The sequence below is a fragment of the Monodelphis domestica genome, chromosome 6 (assembly GCF_027887165.1).
Source record: "Monodelphis domestica isolate mMonDom1 chromosome 6, mMonDom1.pri, whole genome shotgun sequence".
NCBI classification, from domain to species: domain Eukaryota; kingdom Metazoa; phylum Chordata; class Mammalia; order Didelphimorphia; family Didelphidae; genus Monodelphis; species Monodelphis domestica.
Genome location: NC_077232.1, coordinates 221,118,481 through 221,139,576, shown reverse-complemented (window position 1 = coordinate 221,139,576; position 21,096 = coordinate 221,118,481). Strand labels below are relative to the sequence as shown.

The 21,096-nt window shown below is 36.7% G+C and overlaps 1 protein-coding gene across 2 annotated transcripts in view; it reads right to left on the bottom strand.

The window, feature by feature from the left end:
- Nucleotides 1-15,614, bottom strand: part of WDR17 (WD repeat domain 17) — a 136,067-nt gene extending 120,453 nt beyond the window's left edge. For both annotated transcript variants that reach the window (XM_003341401.4, XM_003341400.4), the window contains exon 1: nucleotides 15,317-15,614. The gene's annotated coding sequence lies outside the window, so the exon portion shown is untranslated. The remainder of the gene's footprint in view (nucleotides 1-15,316) is intronic.
- Between the last annotated feature and the right edge of the window lie 5,482 nt (nucleotides 15,615-21,096).

Sequence of the window (21,096 nt, the reverse complement as noted above, 5' to 3'; positions counted from 1 at the left end):
CCATTATGCTATATGTGACCTAGAGCAGGAAAGACTATCTATTGAACAATAACAAAATAGGCATGATTTATTTGGTTTATAAATTGACCTCTTCAGTGACACTTGATTTGCTTTTAAGGCATCAGTCTTGATCAAACTAAGAATTATATCTCAATGAATATAATGTCAGTTAATAAGAACTGTTAAGCTAAAGATGTGATTTCTTTATAAAATATTAAATCTAGTAGATCAAATGAGATCATATATTTTAAACACTTAGCACATGGTAGGTAATCTATAAATGCTATTTCTTTCCTTTCTAAGATCTGCTTGGCACTATTTTAAAAGGCAAATATATCTCAATACTGTTAGTTCATAAAGCAGATAAATTAAGAGCTAAGGATTTATTTGAATTACAAAAGAATTCACCACAAGATCTCCTTAAATACTAGTTACTCTGTATATTTTAATGTTTCATTGCTAATGTTATTACAAAGAGGTTTAGGCAAGGCAGAAAATTGTGAAAATAGGTTTTAGAAGCTACTGTGAAGTTCAGTCAATCCCAAGTTAAGGTAAACCTCTAAAGGTTAAGTCTTTCCATATACATACATGCACATACAATTACAGGCAGATTTTCAGTAACCATATGGTTTGGAAAGGGAGCTATAACTCTACTCAGACTAGCCCCAGACTCCCTCCAACTAAGGCATCCATACACCCAATCCCTCTTTCATCTTTCCACTCCAATTTTACTGCCCAACCATTTTCCTTACCTGCTAATGTTAAAACTTAATTTACTGAAGCAGTGGTTATGACAGTGGTAGTTTCTCCATATGAAAGGAACTGAAATGTCTAAAACCTAATCCCCATACATTTCAAACTATGCCAGTGGCATACAGATTCAGGACAGGAAAAATAATAATAAGGCAACCTTGGGACTCTGCTACTGTCTAAGTTTAATTTCTTCACATTACCTTCTACCTTTCCCAAGTTTTCCATTACATTTAGCAGGAAATTTCATTTGTGTTTTCATGATATATGTACAAAATGTGATACTCTTAAATGCATATATAGTAAATAAAATGAATTAATCATATGCCTGTTATGATCATACCTGAAATCTCAGATTAGGTTACAAGTGGAAGTAAAGCTGGTCACCATATGCTAGTTCCTATTTGGGACATTTAAAAGAAAAATCCTCATTTTTAAGCTGGCATAAATTTGAGTCTGCTCAAGAAAAGCCAAGGAATAATTAATATTAGAGTATTTGATGTATCAAAATGCTAATTCACAGAATATACAGTTGAAAGAGGAACTCATTTTACAGGTGAGAAACTTGTGGCCTACATAGGTTAAGTAGCCTTACATTAGTCTTGCAGCTAGTTAGTAGCAGAGTGAGGACTGATGCCCAGATCTCCAGCATCCCAGTTCAGCATACTTCAAAGTACATCATTTTGATTTTCTGGTATAACATAACTTACACTACCATCATTACCATCATCAATCTACATACTGAACCCACTTACATGATTTCCACATTTTAAACTGATAAAATGGTGGAGAGGGGGAACAGAAAAGGATGGCCCAAAGTATTCATATAAACTTCTTGCCACATACCTATAACAATAGGAAACTGGTGAGCTCTTTCAGGAATATGATTTTCTTTGGCCAGTTATTTATCTATACTTTAACAAGCAGAGTCACTTATGCCTCTTAGCAACTCTAAACTTCAGTGTTCAAGTGACCTATATCACTTATAACCACAGCAACTCTAAAAAGAAAATAACATGCAAGAAAACATTTTGCCTTTTCTAACTCAAAATTACAGAAGCCAGGAACAACAGGATAATAGAAGTAAATATGCTGAAATTTGTCACATAACTATCTCTGAACCTCATTTTATGTAACAGATATATCCCTTTAAAATGGCATATAATCTTATTTTTGTAGAGAGTCTTACTTAAATGTCTCATTAAAAATTTGCTATTTATAGGAATTATTTGGCAAATACTCTGGTAAAATAATTTTTTAAAAGATCCATGAATTCCCAAATTCACATTTTATAATTTGGGGCTTTTGTACATTGAGAACATGAGTTACTGTTGTCTTCATCATATTGTTAGATATCTGCAGGATACAGAGTATGTTTCTTTGTGCAGAAACAGTGTGAAATAGCATCATCTAGTTTCAGCCACTGTTGCTCAATAATTTACAGTTTACCCTTGGATGGCAGTATGATATATACCAGTGATGGCAAACCTTTTAGAAACTGAATGACCAAACTGCAACCCTCATGCTGCATGTGGACCCCCATCTTACCCCAGTCAGGTGAGGGAGGAAGCACTCCCATGGGGCTGCTAGGCAGAGGGGTTGGTGATGGGTGAAATGTCCTCAGGCACATAGAAAGGGGGAGGAGAGCAGCCCCCTCTGGCACATGTGCCATTGATTCACTAACATGAGTACATACTATACTGAAAAGAGTCCCACACTAGTCAGGAAACCTGGCTTTCAGTTCTGGCTCTGCCTCTTAGTTTCTGTGTTGGCAAGTTTTTTGTCCTCCATCTCTTCATTTTTATGATGAAAGAGATACAGGGAACCAGGACCAACCAGGATACACAGCTCAAGTTCCTATTCCCAAGTACACCCGCCTTATTCTTCAGTCAATTTGCTTGGACTGAACTTTGAAATGAATCCCAGTGGCTTCCTTGTCCCTATATGCATGTGGGTAACCCTATCACTGCCAAATTTGGGCTCCCCCAAGCCTCCCAGCTCATTTATTACATTTTATTGGGGAGACAGAGTTGTTTCCTATTCTCACCCTAATATGGCCAGGGGGCTGCTCCATTCCAGGCACATTTATTTAACCTCCTAATTAAATTATAGTCTGTGCCTGAAAAAAAAATGGAGTGAACTAGATTACTTTTATGGCTGAAGTAAGAAGAAACACTTAATGAGTTAGGTTTTAAGAAGCTTCTAAATTAAAACGGATATTCAGACAAAATAAGACACTAAACCCAAAGAGTATTTCAAAGGAGACCCACTTTTAACACTGGAGCTTGTGATAGAGGCTGGCACTAGAGAAAAAGTGCCAGACTGAAGAGTGTATGAAATTGATCACCTCAATGGGGGAGGGGCACCAGGAGTGAATTTCCGGAGAAGAGAAGACTCTGGCTGGAGAGCAGTGAGGGTCTCTCCGGCTTAAGACATCTAAGAGAGAAAGTGGATAAAGACTTTCTCCTAAGAGTTACCCATTTTTCCTGCTGGTGACTGGAAATCTTCTTTCCCCCCCCCCCCCAACGCTTCCCAATTGAAGGGACTTTCTGAAGAGAAACCTGAGCAGACTTTAACTCAGCTCCTGTTGTCCAGGGGTGAGTCAACCTGACTTTCTCTCAGGGGGCTCAGGCTGCCAGGACCTGAGTCCCCCCCAATCTCAAGGAGGGAGGGGAAAAGGTTTAGATAGAGACAGGGACTCCCTTTCCTCTTCTGTCTTTTTTTTTTAACAAGCTGGAGCCCTAAAATAAATGGTGAAAATATGAGAGTAACATTGTAACTCAGAAATACATAAGACCAAAGTTGGGGCTACCTAAAAGGCATTATTTGAAAGATGTCAGAAAACCTGGCTATTAAAAAAAATACTAATGCCTCTAACAACCTTGTCATTCTTACCAGTAAAGCCACTAATGGATTAAACAACAAAAATGATGAGTTATTGGAAGATGCCTATAATTATGGTTCCTGCATACAATCATTATCCCATTAGTATAGATGAATTTATTGGTTTAGCTAAGTAATAGCCTTTGAAACAAACATAGGAGGGAGTTTTAGGTAGATAGAAGTGAAAAGTCTTGGGGATCTAGGTCATCTTGGAGCCTGTGACTTGGGCAAATTCAAAACAATGGGGTATTCTGGATAGATAGATATCTGTTAAGAAGAATAAGAAATGGAGTGTGTTAGGACTAAAAGGTAAATTTTGCATTCTTTGCAACTTTGTCACATAAATCTATGCTCTAAATCAGGAGTCCTTAATTTTTTTTTGTCTGAGGAAGGTCCTTTACAGAATAATGTTTTTAAAAAACTCAAATAAGATACAGAGAATTATACAGAAAACCAATTATACTGAAATATCATTAGCAAAATATTTTTGAAAAACAAGTTCACAGACCTCAGGTTATGAATCTCTGCTCTCAAGGCAAATTCTGACAGCTGAAAAGCTTCCTGTAATCTTGTTTTTGGTCTTTCTAACATTCAATTCTAGGAACAATTTTGAAGTTGTTTAGTGGATCTTAATTGCCATAAAAAATAACTTGGAATAAATTTCTAAGGCAACTATGTATCAAAACACAGAATACATTAAATTCAGATCAAACCTTGAATTATACTATGAAGAAAGTCAACTTACAATGCAACTTATGGAACAGATAAATAAAAATCAAGTTATACTTGATATTTCTAAGTGGCTACCATTCTCCACATCAGAATTTTTCCTATTGTGTGACCATCCAGTCTTTATGGCCAGTTCAGTTGTTATTTTAACCTTATCTTAGTTATTTAAATCATGATTATCCAGTGTTCTGGATTTTTTCCATGAAGGAATGCAACAGAAAGCATCAAAGTTGGTGGTGGCTTATACTAATGCTAGAAAGGGCATTGGAAAATAGCAGACTTAAGTTCCTATCTTGCCTCTACTGTTAAATTAATTGTGTGGGCTTGAGTGGTCCCCTCCATACTCTGTTCCTTAGTTTCTGATACTCTAAATTGATGCTTAGGTTTAATAGTTCATAAGGTTTCTTCTACCTATGTCTCTATTTTCCTAAATTCTACACCACGATTATTTTTCAAGTCTATCAACCAGATAAATATTTTAGGAATAATCTTTTATGTAGTTGTCTTCTTTAACAGAAGACATGTGTATAGCAATTCATCTTAAAGCAGCTCATTTTCTTGAAGCAGGCCTAGTTAATATTTACTAGGCCTGCTTTGATTTATTAACACCTTTCCATGAAGCTTCATTATGCATGTCAAGGTGAGCTTGGATTATTGCCAGATAAACTCATGGAGCACAAAATCTTGAGCATTGTACCAAGGTAGTAAAACTTTGAGTGTGGGTCTCACAAGGGACTTTTTATATGTCATTGATGGTTCAGTATAGATATGGTTGGAAAAACTCATTATCAAAGGTTGATAAGTCAAGAAATGACTTTTTTCACTTATGAAGCAGTCCTCTAAAACATAAAAGGGGTGTGATATGCATGTTTGGAGAATGGATGCACACCAAGAAAATCATCTTTGAAGTTTAAAGTTGTCCTTATTAGCAAAGTTCTTGGGTATGAGGGTTGATTATATTCTTTCTTAATTTAGACAATGATTATTCTTCTGCAACATCAAGTTTTTGCTGTCATTTTTGCTCCTTGAATTATTTTTGTTTCTATTTTCTAATTTAACAATGTCTTTTGTAATTATTCTTAATTTCTCATCTGCCATTCATTGATAAGTAATATTAGGAGTTGTTTAGACAATTTCAAAGAAGAGTGAAATATCCTCCAAATTGAAGTATATAGAATAATCTCATGAAGAGTTGTTATTACTATAATTTATTCCTATTTGATTTTTCAAACCTAAGTGTCAAAACTGTGACACTACTAAGTGCAATATAAATTGTTTTCATGGATTGTGGCACTTTTCTTCTTGTACCTTAATTATATCAGCTTTTCTTTTCTTTTTGTTGCTCAGTCTTTACAGCTGTGTCCAACACTTTGTGACCCCATTTGGGGTTTTCTTGGCAGAGATATTAAATGTTTGCCATTTCTTTCTCCAACTCATTTTACAGATGAGGAAACAGGGGCAAATAGGGTTAAATGATTAGCCCAGGGTCACAGGGCTAGTATCAGAAGCTTCAGATCTTCCTGACTCCAAGTCCTCAGTCTCTCCATTGTGCCACCTAACTGCCCCTTTCTTTTCCTACATATGATCATTAGAAGTACCATATAGCAGTATTCACTACAGTACCAAATAGGGAGGCAGTTGTTATTCTATACTTAACAAATATTACTATAGAAATTTATGATACCATATTTATGCTACCATTCAGTCTTAAGGTATATTACATGTTCCTAGGGTTTCTGTGTTATTGCTAAGCTTACTGACTACATTGCTTTCCCCAATTTTATATTCACATTACATTTTACATTGTAATTTTGTATGTATATGTGTGTGTGTGTGTGTGTGTGTGTGTGTAAATATGTGATTCTAGCATCAAGTGATTTAATCTGTATGGAGAGTATAGACATTCTCTCTGGTGATGCTCATCATAATCTTCTTCATATCTTACAAGAGAGTCTTTGATAGTGGCTAGGACTGAAAAATTCATCGCCCACCAGGACGGCAGTGAGCCTCGGAATACTTCCAGCTGAGGCTGACTCTAGTTTGTCATTGGACCTCTATCTGAAGCCTCTCCAGCCTGTAAGGATTTGCCATACTTCTCCTTCTACTGACAATGCCTTAGAAAGCCCAAGGTCACAAGGACCCCAATGATGAAAGGCATAGCAGGAACTATGCTTTGTAGAAGAAAAATGTTTTAAAATAAAATCAAAATTTCTCCTTTTTTTGGAGAATTGCCCTGTGACTCCAATGGTATAATGAACTCCAATGAGAAAACTTCCTCCACCAGTGAAGTTCAAAGCCTGCTCTGCAACTTAGTCTTAGAGTTGCCAGAGGCACTTAGAGGTTAAGTGACTTATCCAGAGCCCACAACTAACAAGTATTAATGTGTCTAACTACTGCTCTCACTTTCTTTTAGATTTTTTCATTTCATTTCATAATTCATAATTTGCAATAGCAGAAACACTTTACCTAGTTTTAAATAGTTTGAAATCTGATTGATAATATATCATAGTAAAATGTGCTTTTTCTCTCTGACATGACCATCCCCAATTAAAAAAAAACAACCTCTATAACAACTATATGATTCATTATGATGCTTATGGCATCTTTTCTACTAATTATCTAATTTAAGTTACAGAAAACATGGTATGAAGGATACTAATGATTATTTTGCGCCCAGAATCTATTCAAAGTCTTTATCATCCAAAATGTCAAAGGAAAGTGTCTTTTATTTTCATTCTCTTGAATCCATTCTAAATAATTTTAAATAACAAATAATCTCAATAATCCATCTAAATAATTAAGAACTTTTTAAATTAAATCAACAATAGATAAAATAGCACATTTTACTAGAATATTTTTTCAAATTATAATTTTAAAACCATTTAATTGTCCCTTGTTATTAAAAAATAGCTACCCACATTTAGATCCTCTTTCCTAGGCAATCCTTGCTTTTTCCTCACACTTGGTCATCTAACCACAAATCTCTAAAGAATGCTTTCATTGATAGTTAAAAAATGAATCTATTTGACTTAGCACAGCATAAACCATGTTACAAAACTGGCTCTTGCAAAGGACATTTCTAATCAGTGACATACTTACAGAGCTTCCTACAATATTAGCCTAGGCTGTTCAAAGTATTTGCCTTTGTTCCTTCCTGTAACTGTCATGTAGGTGGTGCAGTTAAAACATCCCAAGTTAAAACATAATATTTCATGGTAATCTTAGAATTGGTAGAACCAAAAGAACAAATTCCCAATCTAATTTTTAAAGCCACTACTTTTTTATTATTTTACCACATACAGAATAATCAGGAGGTGCCAGCAAAATTTAGTATATTTCTCTAATAATACAAAGGAAGATGAATGAAGATTGGTAAGAAATTCCCAATTTTTAACTTTCTGAATAATTTATAAATTTTCTTTTCCTGAAGACACATTAAAGCCAATAAAAAGAATATATGAGGAATAAAGGCATAGCTGCTAGATAAAATGGATGTACAAAACAAAGAATAATAATAGGGTTTTTTTTTGTTTTCTAATTACAGGAAGAATAAGACCAACATGCATATTTGAAGGCAGGTTAAGGTTGTATTCTAATGTCCTCTAATAAAATTCTTCTGAAAAGCCTCTCCTTAATGGTGACCTTATTCTGGAAGAACAAAAGCTTTAACAAAAGCTATATTGAAATGGAATGGGGGACAGCTGGGTGGCTTAGTGGATTGAGAGCCAGAAAAGGTAGGTCCTGGGTTCAAATTTGACCTCAGATATTTCCTAGCTGTGTGACCCTGAGCAAGTCACTTGACCACCATTGCCTAGCCTTTACCACTTTTCTGCCTTAGAACCAATACCTAGTATTGATTCTAAGATGAAGGTAAGGGCTAAAAAAAATGGAATGCTTTGGATATATATTTCATGACCAATTGTGACTGTAGTTCAAGAACCAGTTTAGCCAAGTTCAGAAAAGGTGCAGTAAGAATTATAGTCACCAAGTGATTTTTTCTGGCCTTAATATAGATGAAATCATTGCCCTTTCAAAATCCTGAAGAAATAATATCAATATCAGAATCACTAAGTGCTTTATGGACTAAATTGAAACTATTAAGCAAGGATGTTAGGTTTCTTTTAGCATGCTTTAATACTTCACGAATCTATGATTGATTTCATCTGCATGAATACTCTCTGTAGCAAAGCAGCTTGCCTGTTTTCCCTGATCCAGAAAATGGTCTTTGAGAATTGCTGAGGCATGGAAAAAATCCATCAACCTGAGGTCAAACTTCTCAGAACATAAAACAACAAAGCAGATTTAGATCAACTGTTGTTATGCCCTCATGTGTTGAATTTCAATCTAATTTAAAGATGTGCGTAGGAGAGTCAAGTACCTCCATATAGGAGATACCTGCCCCCCTTGTAAAAATCAATGTTATTGTGACCCATGTGTTTATAAAGAGTAATTTGGTATATGTTTCAAATTTGAGTGTATTTTCAGTTTTATTATTAGGCAGAGATATTGGAAAAATAAATGGAGCACAGTGTATTAGATTTGGAAGGAAACTCAGAAATCACTTAGGTGAACCTCTCATTTTGAAGAAACTGAGGTAACTTTCTCAAGGTCATAGGGATTTTTTTAAAACCTTAACTCCTGTTTTAGCATTTATTCTAAGTATTGGCTCCAAGGCAGAAAAGTGGTAAAGGCTAAGCAAATTGGGTTAAGTTACTTGCCCAGGGTCACACAGCTAGGAAGTGTTGGAGGCCAGATTTGAACCCTCCTTTCTCCAAACTTGGCTCTCTATCCACTGAGCCATCTAGATGACTCCCCACCCCCATCCCTCCTACAGTTTTAAAATGACCAAACTTGCATCTGATCCCAGGTGTCCTGTATCCCAGTCAAATTGTATTTCCACTATACCAAGTTGGCACTAAAATGAAAACTTATTACAAGGTTTATTTGTTTAAAGCAAATGGGAATAAAGAATTGAAAGTATTAACATAAATATAAGGAATAAGAAATAAATACTTCCTACAAATATATCTGCAGCATCCATAAAAATATTTATTTCTCTTTAAGTATTTAAAATTGTACAGGGTAGAAAAGACCAACACAAATAACCAGACTCAACTGGTCTATACACTCTAAATAATACACTCTAATTTTGGAAGCTCACAAATATATGTTATTTTCACTCTATGCAAGCATTTTGCAACAGGTATTTAATTTCCAATATATTTCAACTTAAAATAGTGCTTCTTCCTACAAAGTCTTAAAGTAATAACTTAAAATTACTTCCTCTGAATAGCAATTTCTAAACCAGCCAATTAGACTGGCAAGGACTTTTCATATATATTCTGATAAACAAAATAAAAATTTGAATGTTACCTAATCCATTATGTGAATATTGAATGTACTCTACTTGTAACTCAAAGAGACCCCAAGAGGTCATTTGATCCCATTCCTCAGTTTAGACAAATATAGTATTATCATTATTCTAATTTTACATATGTCCAGTAGGGCAGAATATCCCATGACCCAATGAATAATTTTCTGGAGGATTGTGTTGAGAAAGGATATTAAACACCTTACCACCTTATTCAAAGGCAAAATAGGAATGAAGTGCAGAAAGGGTGTGCCTACACCTATACTCTAGAAGTAGAGGAAGCTGAGGTCAAGAGTTTTGAAATGAAATAGACTAAGTAAAATTGAAGTCTAGTACCAACATAGGGAACAACCAGGGCACACCAAGCTGCCTTAGGATAGGCAAGATGGTCAGTGTGGGAAACAGTACAAATCAAAGATTCTCTACTGGGCATTTGCTCCACTTTATTGCTCCACTTTACATCTACTGCCCTGACTAGTTTCATCTTTGCCCAAAGATGTCCTAATGCCACAAAGTGTCTCCATGCCAGGTAACCCCAGTGTCCCATGCCCCCATTATTTTTTCCTTTCTTCTTTTGTGTCTCTGACTTTAGATTATAAACTCCTTGTGGGTAAGGATTATTTTTCTTTTTATTAATTGTATTCCCATTGCTTAGTTCAGTACCTGAAACATAGTAGGTGCTTAATAAATGTTCATTAGATTGCATTTCTACTGTCCAGCCTGGGCAAGGTAGGGAAATAAAATCTCAAAAAAAAGATAGAAATAAAGGGATTGATCTGTTTAAATATAAACTCACTATATCTTTGTTGTAGTCTAGGTATATAATTCTTTGTAAATTTATTATTGTTATAGTCAGTAAATGTGAATCTTAAAATTTCTCAGACTCTACCTTGGAACATTATCTTAAAGTTGTGGTTAAGGTTATTCCTTATTTGGAACAATGGAGGTACTTGGTCAGGAATGTATTGGGAACTTTAAAATTACTCCACCCATACTTAAGCATACTTTAGGGGAAGTTAAAGTTGTAAAACTCCTTAGTGAACAATGAAGGTACTTAATTCATACTTACAGTGAGGCCAAAAACCTTAAGCTGGGTCTATTTTTAGATCTAATGCAAAAGGGAGCTAAGTACCTATGAAGGTTAAATTAATCACTAAAAGGGCAAGCTTAGCAAAGAGATGTGAAATACTCAGAAGTTTTAGTCTACCCAGAGAAGGTGATAACAAGATGTGAATTAAGAATGGTCAGACCTTTGGAAAACGTCTACTGTGATTGGTAGACGTGAAAATTTAGGGGATGTGACACAAGAGAAAATTCTCTTTAAAAGGAGCTGTCTGGAGTAGAAACACCAAGGAAAAGCAACTGCCTGACTACAATGGCTGAGGGGACATGACAGAGGAAAGACACTGAGCGAACACTCTGATGCAAATACTAACAACATGGCAATGGGTTCAAGTCAAGAACACATATGATACCAGTGGAATCACGCGTCGGCCACGGGGGGGGGGGGGGGGGGGGTGGGAGGGAGGAAAAGAAAATGATCTTAGTCTTTAATGAATAATGCATGGAAATGATCAAATAAAATACTATAAAATTTAAAAAAAAAATAAAAGGAGCTGTCTGAACCAGTTCAAGGGTAGGTAGTCAAGTTAGTTCAGCTTTGGTAGCTGCATTGGAGCGTGAACTAGTTGGAGTAGCTGGGTCTCTGAACACTAGAGTTTTCCTTGGAAAGATCTTGTGGTGAGTGATTAAAGACTGACTTAGTTTCTCTCTTAAAGAGAAAGGCCTAGGCCAGTAGGCCCTAGCCTTTTCCTACTATTTCCTCTTACTCTGTCTCTCTCCCTTTCCTTAATTCCCTCATTTATATTAATCAAAATATCCATAAAACCCAGCTGACCTGGGTATTTCATACTTGGGAATTTTTTCCCATGGTGACCACTTATTTTTGATATAAAATCAAGACACTAAAAATTATCTTTACCAGTGTGGCCAAAACCTTACAGTTTGGCCATTTACCACATTTTCGTGATCACATAAATCTTAGGTCAAAAAACATGGTACTTGGAGTCAAGAGGAACATGAATCCAAATCCTGCATCTGACATCCATTAGCTATATGACTCTGGGCAAAAGACTTCATTCACCTTTGTGCCTCAGTTTTCTCATCTGTCATGATGCCAGTAATATCTCTATCAAGAATATGCCACAAGAGAAGGAGTGGAGTCAAATTAGATTTTTACAAAATACTTTGCCTTAGTAGAATATAGAATATAGAACCTTAAAGTAGAATATAAATGTCAGCTCTTATTAATACCTAGGATAGCTAATTCATCACAATGGCCTCATCTTCCTATTTAAATTAATTTTTTGAATAATGATTTTTCTTTTCCCATCATTACAATAAAGTTTTCCCCATGTTGTTTCTTCATTATATATTTTTCTTCAATTTAAGCCAGCACACATTTATTAAATTTTTGTTTTGTGTTAATCTTCATTAACAGAGGAAGCTTCTCACTAAGAGGTTACCATACCAAAGAAATTACATGTTGAGTAGAAAAAAAGTTGTGTGAGGCACTGGGTTAGGCAAGTAAGTGGTGTTGGAGTGGTGTTTGGATATTAGCCAGGCAGCAAAAGAGTTGGGGCTATAAAAAAGACTTACCTTGCCTATCCCTTCTTGTGGATAACCAATTCTTTTGTTCAACAATCTCCCTTCCTCAGTGGCTTACATAGAAAACCATTCATTAATCAAATCAATAATTAAGTGCTTACTATGTGCTAGATACTGGAATACAATGTTTAAAGAATGAAATTATTCTTATTTTCAATTAACTGAGATGTAATGGAGGAGACTGTTGTAGTTCAGTTGTGTCCAACTCTTCATGACCCCATGGACCTCAATGTAGATGGGATTTTCTAGGTAAAGATATTGTAGTGGTTTGCCATTTCCTTATCCAGTGGATTAAGGCAGAGGTTAAGTGACTTGCCTGGGGTCACACATGTCTGAGGCCAGATTTTAACTCAGGTCTTCCTAACTCCAGGCCTAATGCTCTATCTATTGGGCTATCTAGCTGCCTCCTAATGAAGGAGATTAGTACACATAATATATAAAGCACAAATGTGAAGTAATATAGACATACATACATAAACACACACAAAATAGTCAATCATAAGAAAGTAAAGGAGAGAGGGCACCAGCAGTGGGAGACATTTAAAAAAAAGGTTCGTACAAAAGATGGTGATTGTGTGGCATCTTAAAGGAAGAGAGTAACTCTGAGGCAGGGAAAGTAAAGAAGTACAATCTAAGGATGGGAGAAGGCCAGTGCTTCCATTGGAGATGGAGTGTAGAGTGTGAGGAACAAAGGACAATTTAGATAGCAGATTATGGAAAAGAGAACAATGAGATTGGGAAAATCTGTTGAATACCGATTGTATAGAGCTTTAAAATCTGAACAGAGGATTTTGTATTTTATCTAAAAGGCAATTAACAAGAAACTACTGGAGTTGACTGAGTGTGGGAATGACACCACTAGATTTAGGCTTAAAGAAAATTATTTTAGCAACAGTATGTGAAAAAGATTGGCATGGTGAGGGGCTTGGAGGATTATTAAGGAGGCTACTGAAATAACAGTAGGGAAGAAGATTAGGTATCTGTGGGAGGGGAGAGAAGAGGGACCTGATGAAAGGGATGTAAAGGTAGAAGATTTGGCAAACTAATGAAGGTGAAGGAGAATGTAGTCTGGAATAATACTGAGACTGAGCCTGAGATCCTAGAAGGAGTGCAACACCTTTGACAGAAATAAGAACATTAGGAAAAGGGGAGGATTTGAGGGGAAAGATAGTAAACCCAGTGTTTAAAATGTTGAGTTTCATATATCTCTAGAATATCAGTTTGAAATATACAATAGGCAGCCTTTAATATGGGATTGAAGTTCAGGAGAGAGACAGAACTAGGCTGTTGATGGAGATCTAGGAATTATCTACATAAAGAAGATAGTTAAACCTATGGCAGCTGATGGTAAGTTTATTTTTTGGGGAAAGATAATATATTTATAAAATTTTATAAAAATCAATTGTATTTACCTGATATGATCCAAAGATGGGGGAGAGGGGAGAAAGGGGACTATTAAGATTTTTGTTTACTTCTTGCTAAATAACTTCACAAAGCATATGCTAAATACAGAAAAACAAAAGATGTTTTTACTATTTCTTTAAAACATATTTGATGTGATTATTATACATATCATTATATTAAATACACAAGTGCATATAATACTGAATGTTCTTATTATAAACTTCAATATCATTTCAGGAGTGGTGGGCACTTTCATTACCCCAAGGCTTTCTTCTGCTAACTTCAGAGAGACTTTCCTATAAAAAGGTAGCTCATGGTATTGTTGGTGATGTTGATATTCTAGACTCAAAATATCAACAGCTACAACATTCAAAAATATTATAGACTGTGTCTCTTAATCTTCCTAAATCACAGATCTGATTATGCCACTCTCCTCCCTCTCACATTCAATAAACCCCAGTTTCCTTGTTGCCTTCGGAAACTAATATAATATATCCTGTTTGGTTTTTCAAGCCCTTCATAACCAAGCTCTTTCTACTTTTCCATTCAATGGCACTGACCTCCCTGCTATTCCTCAAACAAAACATTCATCTCATGATTCTAAGCATTTTCACTGGCCCTCTCCCTAGCCTGGAACACTAGTAATCTTGTCTCCTAGCTTCCTTCAAATCTCAAACTCAAATCCTATATCCGGCAAGAAGCCTTTCTCAATCCCTGATGCCTTTTCTTATTTATTTTCTCTTTTTCCTACATCTTTTGTATGTCTTATTTATACATTGTTGTTTGCATTGCAATCTTCCCTCATTAGACTGTGTACTCCTTGCGGGGGTTGGGTTTTGTTTTGTTTTTTTTTTTCCTTTCTCTTTATCCCCAGTGCTTAGCATAGTGCCTGGCAAATAGTAAGCATTTAAGTGCTCTTTGACTTTTTCAGTCAACAGTCATTGTTGCTTCTCATACAGTAGCAATCTCGGTTTGTTGCGACTGGTATAACAACTGAGATAAAATATGCCTTAAGCTCCCACAGGGTGCAAAATACCTAGGGAGACAACAAACTAGGCGCTGGCTCTGCTCTGAGGAAGGTTAAAACAGGTTGGTCTCCTTTTTATTCTTAAACAAGGCAGATCAAACTGCAGCCTCCATCCTGAAACCTTCTTCTTGCTGGTACCTAGATGTGGTACCAGAATGGCTCAGGTTGGCATGAGGCAGAGACCCTACTAGACCGTCAGTTAGGACTCAGAGCAAAGCTAGAGAGCAGGCACAGAGACAGACAGGTGTGCCTCTCTACTCCCAAAAAATCCAGGGGGAAGTTTTTATAAAGCCATTCCCACCCCACCACTTCCCCTTCCCCTGTGCCTCTCCTAGCAACTCGCCCACCACCTGCATGCCTCAGGTACCAACAGGATTCCTTGCCCAGGTGCCTGCCTCCGTAGCTCTGGTGTCCTTATTCTAACCAACCCCAATCTGGTGCTCGGTCCCCAATCACCAGGACCAGGACAGTCCAGATTTCCTTACCTGCTGGAAGTGCCAAGAGTGAAGGTTGAGGACAGCGGCAGGTGCTGAAAGCCAGGAAAGGAGACTGAGGGACAAGCATGGCCCCGCCTCGGCCCCGCCCGGCCCCTCCACCCTCCTCTGACTCGGGCTCCCTCCTGGGCGGGGATCGTGGATAGGATGGGCGTGGACCAAGAAGTGGGGAGGTGGACCTTATGAGAGGACCGAGGTGGACAGACCACGTGATGGGAACACCGGCTTCTAATTGGAGACCCCAGGGAGAGGCAGGGACAGCCAGGATCCTCGAGGACCCCGTAGGAGAGTAGTGGTAACCAGGCAACAGGGAATCAGGGGCTCGTGGCCGGGAAACCTGGGCGAGGGCAGAGAGGGCAGAGGGGCGGGGCGGGGCGGGGCGGGGCGGGGCGGGGAGTGGAGCAGAGGGAGGAGCAAACTGGGGTGTGGCTGGAACCTGTTGAGGAGGGGGAGAACTCTGCGGGGGCCTCCTTCTGAGCCTGGGTGCTGCTCTCCCACTCCCATCCTTGTCTTCTCTCTCCTTTGCCTCCTCTTTTCTTCCCTAATCCTTTCCTTTCCTTTTCTCTTCCCCTTCCCTCCTTTTTCCTTCCCTCTTCTTACTTTCCCCTTTAATCCTTTCTCTCACCTCTCCTTTTCCATTCTTTCTTTTGTTCCACATCTTCCCTCTCTCCTCTCCTTCCATCTGCTTCATTCTTCTCTCACTTTCCACACTTTTTCACCTTGAGCTCCTTGAGAGTGGAACTGTTTTCTGTCTTCCTTTGTAAATACTCGGTGCTTGGCACATAGAGGAGCTTAATAAATGCTGGTTGACTGACTTATTCTTTTCCTTCTGTTTCTCTTCCTTTCCCTTTCTTCCTTTCCCTGCATCCTATTCCTCTCCTCTTTTTCCAACTCAGTTTCCTCTCATTTTTCCCTTTGTCATGATAAAAACCTTCAATAAAGAGAAACTGAGACGCAAAGTTCTGAGCACGATCAGTTTCATATGGCTAGCAAATACCAATATATCAGATCCAAGACTCATCTGTAGTCAAAGATACATTTGACAGTCAAAGCAATTTTTATGGTGACTATTTAGATTTTACATGTGAGTGGTTGGTACTTCTCACATCAGTTCCTCACTAGATGGACCAATATCTAGAACTTTCAAGTCCTGGGGTAGGCAAACATCTTGTCATCAACTTCACTCATTGTTCCTGTGGTAAGCAAAAACTCACAGATTAGAATTTTTGTAGTTGGATTTTAGTTCATAAGAATAATGAAGTTAAACACTTACAAATTTTACTAAAAGAGTCTGTACAATTAAGTCTGAATTTGATTTACAATTTTTGATTCTGATTAGATAATTAATCATGGAATATAAATTTTTAATTTAAAAAAAATTTAAATTTCACAATAGAGAAATGAATGTATAGGCTTAAAGGAGCTCAAAGTCACACAATGAAGGAGCCATCCAATACATAGTGAGTGGATCATTAATACTCATTAGTCTGATTAAATTTTAGTTAAGATAATACAAAAGAAAATGGGGTATCAATTTTCATTTTTATATTCTTCTTGGGTTCTTCACTCTCTCCATTCCTTCTTATTTCAATCAATCAGTAAGCATTGCCTACTATGAACCACAGTCTGAAGATAAAAAGAAAAATGAATTATTCTTTGCCCTCTAAGAGTATATATTCTATAAGAGAAACAATTTGTACTCATATGTAGCTTTGCTTTGCTAGGGCATACAAATCTCAGCCACTTTTACACACAGTTTTCCCAGAATCTGCTAAGATATCCATTTTTGTGCATTCTTGGATCAGTATGTTGGGCTATCTATACAAGATAAATATGAGATATTTGAGGACAAGGCACCTCTAATAGCTGGGAAGACCAGGAATTGTAAGGCCTATAGGAAATAATGTTTGGGGTGAATTTGAAGAAAACCAGGAGGAAAATTTGTGCAAAGACAGGGAAACCGAAGATGAAATGGCCTAGGTCAGATACAAGAAATCAACCATTTTGGATCATAATGTACATGAAGAAGCATATGGTATAATAAATCTGAAAAAGGTAGCAGTGATATTGTGAAGGGCTTTATGTGCCAAAATGTTTGTATTTGATCCTAGAGACAATAGAAAGGTACACAAACTTCTTAAGCAAGGGTCAGAGCTTAGAACATAGTCAGACTTGTGTTTTAGGAATATCAAGCAGAAGAGCGGATGATGGATCAGAAAGAGAGGCACCTTAAATAGGGGTGGTCCTATCCAAAAGAGTGGAGAGAAATGGATGGACATGTGAGACAGACCCTTTGTAGAATTGAAAAGACTTGACAATTGATTGAAAGTGGTAAGGAAAAGATAGTATGAACCTAAGTGCCTGAAAAAAAATGTGGTACTCTCAACAGAAAGAGGGAAGCTTGGAAGAGTAGTGGATATAAGGAGCAAAGATAATGAGTTATTTTTTCAACATGTTTAGTTTGAGGTGCCAATGGGCATCTAGATAGAAATGCCCAATAGGCAGTCAGCATCAGAATAGAGCTTTGGAGAAATATTCTATTGGAAATAAAGATTTGAGATTCAACTATGTAGAAATAATAACTTAATGTGAGAATGGATGAGATGACCAACAGGAAACAAAGAAAAAGGAACTCAGGGCAGAGTATTGGGATACAGCCACAGTTAGAAGGATGGTTATGCAAGAAGGAGAAGAACCAAAAGAAGAAATTGTCACAAAAACCCAGAAGAGAAAACCAGGAGGAGAGAGTGATGAGTAATGTCAAGTCCTGCAGAGAGGTTAAGAAGTATTGAGATTGGAAATGGTTATATGTATATGTGGTATGGTGATTTGAGGACCAATTCTGGAGTCAGGAATCCTGAGTTCAAATCCAGTTTCAGATACTTACTAACTGCATGTCCCTAGGAAATTCACATGTCTGCCTCCAGTTTCCTCACCTATAAAAGCAGGATAATAGAACCTACCTTACAGTATTGTTGTGAGGATGAAATGAGATAATATTTACAAAGCAATTAGCACAGATCCTGGCATATAATAGGCACTGTATAAATTAATATTCCCATCCTTTCCCCTTTCCTATTCACTGAGCTTGACAATTTAAAAAATCTTGATCATATACAAACATTTTTACTCCAAAGTAGGGAGTCTGTTTTTTCCCTCACATATTCAGCAGACCATTCAGCCTCTGCTGCGAGTGTGAATCTTGGCAAGATACCAAGGCCCAGGTATACCCTAGAGTATTCAAGAAGCTCCTTAAGAAATGCCTTATGGCTAGGATTAAGTTGTCTTCATTGGTTCAGAAGGGATCATAATAGTTAACATGTTTTCACCATAGTTGAAAACTGACATTTTCATTGTGGATTTGAGAAGTTTGATATCTCCCAAATTTTAAATTTGAAATTGTTAAAATAGCATTGCCAATGGTTTCATGGGTAGACGTGTAGGATCTGCCAATATAAGAAATTAGACAAGGATAAGCATCTAAATTCCTAAAAAATATGAACAAGTCAAAGGGGTAAAAAAGTAAATTAATTCCCTCTACCAAATGCAGTAATTGAACTTATGAAACTAACAACTCACATTTGCACAATGCTTTAAGTATGCAAAGCATCCTTCCAATGACTTCCATTATTTTCATTTTACTGATGTGGAAACTGAGGCTCAGACATTATGTGATTTAATAACAACCACATAATTAGTACCTCAGTTATATTTTGAATCCAGCCTTGCCTAGGTCTCTTTCTACAAAAGACTTATTCATATTTTAATTAATGAAGTAGTTATTCACTTAAATTTGACTGCTTAATTCATGACTCTTTTTTGTTGTTAATTACATAACTTCATTTCCCCCTAATTATATGTAAAAATAATTTTTAACATTTAACATTTATTTTTTAAAATTCTGATTTTCAAGCTCTCTCCCTCCTTCCTCTCCCCAGTCCCAGAGCTGACAAGCAATTAGATATAGATTTTACATGTGCAATCATGCAAAATGTTTTCTCTCATTAGTCTTTTTGTGGAAAAAAAACTAAAAAAAAATGAAGAAAGTGAAATATAGTATGCTTTAGTCTAGATTCAGGTTTTATCAGTTCTTTTCTCTGGAGGCAGATGGCATTTTCCATCATGGTTTCTTTGGAATTATCTTGAATTGTATTATTGATAATAACCAAGTCATTCATAGTTATTCATCATACAATATTGCTGTTACTGTGCCCAATATTTGCCTGGTTCTGCTCACTTCCCTCTCCATAAGTTCATGTAAGTCCAGATTTTTCTTAAATCATTCAAATCACCTGATCTCCCTTTTCTTGTGCAAGTGCTGGCCCTTTTCACTGCATACACACACACACACACACACACACACACACACACACACACATATTCCCCTACCACCAGGGCCTGGATTTGGGTGCCCCAGCAAAGGTCAGGTGTAGATCTGGAGAAGGTGGCCTTGAATATGTTGGCAGCAGTGAGAGGCGTGTGTGTGTGTGTGTGTGTGTGTGTGTGTGTGTGTGTGTGTGTGTGTGTTTTGAGAACAGGGATATCATTGAGTTCGGGGCTTGGTACCAGCACTGCCCCTTCTGGGGCATGGCTTTATAGGCCTTGGGGAACAATTCCAAATTGCTTTCCAGAGCAATTGAATCAGTTCACATCTCTTCCAATTGCACATTAAGGTCTCAGTTTGCATACATCCTCTCCAACATTTATCATTTTCTTTATCTGTCATATTAACCAGAATAATAAATGTAAAGCTGAACCTCAGAGTTCTTTTAATTTGTATTTCTCTAGTCAATAATGATTTGGAGCATTTTTTCACATGACTATGGATAGCTCTGATTTCTTCATCTGAAAATTGTGTGTTATATATTTTGACCATTTATCAGTTGAGGAATAATGTATTCTAATACATCTGACTAATTTTTCTACCTGTTTGAGAAATGAGATCTTTTTTAGAGAAGCTTGTAAATTGTTTTAATAGTTATGAAAATGTGTATTACTCTCCATCTTATTTTCTCTATTTTTTATCTTACACTCTCTCCTTTTATGTTGTCCATCCTCAAAAGTGTTTTTTTTATGACCACTAACCCCCTACCTCAATTTACCTTCCCTTATAACAGCTCCATCTCTTATCTCTTTCTCCTTTTGCTTTCCTATAGCGTAAGAGATTTTTATACCCAATTGAATGCGTATGTTCTTCCCTCTTTGAGCCAATTCCGATGAAAGTAAGGTTCAATTGCTCCCACCTTTTCTTTTTTAAAAATGAATACTAGTCACAGAAATTTTCTGGAGAATTTAACAAGATCCTCCAAACTACATTGCTTTTCAGAAGCTACAATACACAGGTGTGTGGAAGAAGACTACAATAGCTATGTTGGGAAAAAAATATATGGTTCGGGGTCAAGAAATAAAAGAGTTCAAAAGTTTATTAATTTGTAGATTCTTCAGATGCTACACACCTGCAAATCAAAAATATTGCCTTTAAAGAAGAGTTAGTGATAAGCATAGAAAAAAGAATTTTTAAATGAAATTAACTATATCTTGATAGGAAATAACATCTCAGATTGTTTAGCAGTCATTTCAGAAACATTTTTCATTCAGAAGATTGATTTGTCAGATTAGAGGTTAAAATAAATTCCTAGAACAGATATGATAATTTCATTAAAATGCAAGTGACTTCTTAAGCTGTCATGTCTCAAAGAAGTGTAAAGATATCAATTTTATCAACAATTGCTGTAGATATTTAATCAGTAGACAACAAAAACAGAACACCA